Below are 1,958 nucleotides of genomic sequence, written 5' to 3'. Positions count from 1 at the left end.
CTTAACAAAATATAAACACTTGTGCACATAAAAGCTTTGAAAAAAGTTGTTGTATAAACTGCTTTTCGTTGTTAGAGTGTGAATAATGATAAATAAATTTCGTAGAAAAATTAAAATTGAAGTATTTTCAATGATGTGTTATTTAATGTTTTTTATATAACATTTTAAATTGAACCTACTTGTCTCTTTCGTTTTTCTGAATTTTTAACAAGACACATTTTTCAGTAATTTGTAGCTCAAAACCGTCAAGTGATAGAAATTCGGTTCCGGGTCGTACTCAAAATTCCAAAAGCGTGTTTTTCATGAGACCGATGCAAATATTTTTTTAAAGTTTTTGTCTCTTGGCTCTGGCCGGGGTCAAAGGGGCAGGGTGGGGAGGGGCAAAAAAGTAAAAAAATAGTTAAATTGAAATAACAAGCCTTGGCAAAGTGTTACTTCAACCACATTGGTAAACTATGCGCAAGTTGAAGAGCAAAACGATAAGAAATCATACAGCTAAAACTTGTAACCATTTTTCAGCAAACTCGTCAAAAATATTTCCCTCACTTTTCGGGGCTACCCGTCACTCCATAAATGAACAGTTTCAAAGTGCAATCCATATTGTTTCCGTTTTGAATACAGTACAAAAGTCTTGAAGGGATGAAGGGGGTGGGGAAACGTAGAAATTGTTGCTTCCACATCGCTTTGGCGTAGTTTTCTGGAAAAGTTTTCGAGAATTACTTCTCAACTCACCTGGTTTCGATTATTAATGGTTTACGATTTCAATGCTACATATATTCAGTTAAAAATTCGAAAACTGTTGAACAAAGCCCCCACCATAACCTCATATTTCAAACTTTGTTTGTCCTCCTCGGAAGAGTTCCACGCTCGATGGACCGCGTCAACAGCTTCCACAAACACGTCGAGCACATCACTCGATCGAGAGGATTTCCCCATGTTCCGGGGGTCGTAGGCAGCAAAATAAACATCTGTCCATGCGAAACACTCGACTCCCACTACCGGAAGAGTGAGGACATCTTTGCCACTTGTGAAAATCGTCTTGCCAACCAGCAGTGGGACATCGCTCCCCCTTTTGAGAGTGGTGCCTTTGTTAAAAAGCTAACAAATGTTGTTATCTCATAAATGGTTCCACTTTTGATTCCGTCCCTCTGACCTCTTTTTCGCAAGACCGGAGACCCGGTTCCAGTCAAATGGAGCACGCAGACATTCACAGAAAGGGAAGCAGAGACATCGAATGTCACTTTGGCCAGGGCGAGAATGGTGTGTTTCATTGCTAACGTTCCTAGCCCCACATTTGCCCCCACGATTTTGGGAAGCTCGTCTGCTGACACCTCTCGGAGCTTCTTGGTATCTGCTGGCAGTGAGATTGCACTAAGACATGGGTTGAGTGGTGAGGGCTGCACCAGCTGATGCGCTCACAGTTCGTTATGTTGAGGAAATCCATGCAGGCATTCTGGTATGTTCTCAGCACGTGAGATATTATGTGTTACCGGTGGGCGAAGGGACTTTGCACTTCGGCGAAGAAAATAGTTTTATCAAGTTGAAAGAAAACTGCAAAACTACCTCATTGCATTTCTGTAATATTTCCTGATTCTAACAGGTTTTTTGTTTAAAGCTTTGAAAATTCAGACTTTGAAGTCATTTATATACAGTACTAGCAAGTTACAAAATAGTCGAATTTTGTGGGCGTTTCAGGGCATAATCCCCTAGGTGTTCTGATTCCGAATCCCAAATATGAGCTTGATTGGTTGCAAGTTTATATGGGATTTGACCCATAAAATGTTGTTACATCCAAGTACAGCACTTTTTATTGTGAAAGTCTAAACATTGAAACATGATTTTGAATATTTTTATTGCAGTTTTCCCTTCCCACTGATTAAAGGCAAAAAGCCAAAAGAAGACAAGAATAAAAAACGTGTAATTTAAAAAATTTCCAGGGCTTTAAAAGGACTATGTCT

This window comes from Culex pipiens, chromosome 2, assembly GCF_016801865.2.
Source record: "Culex pipiens pallens isolate TS chromosome 2, TS_CPP_V2, whole genome shotgun sequence".
NCBI lineage: Eukaryota > Metazoa > Arthropoda > Insecta > Diptera > Culicidae > Culex > Culex pipiens.
This window is presented reverse-complemented; position numbering follows the sequence as displayed.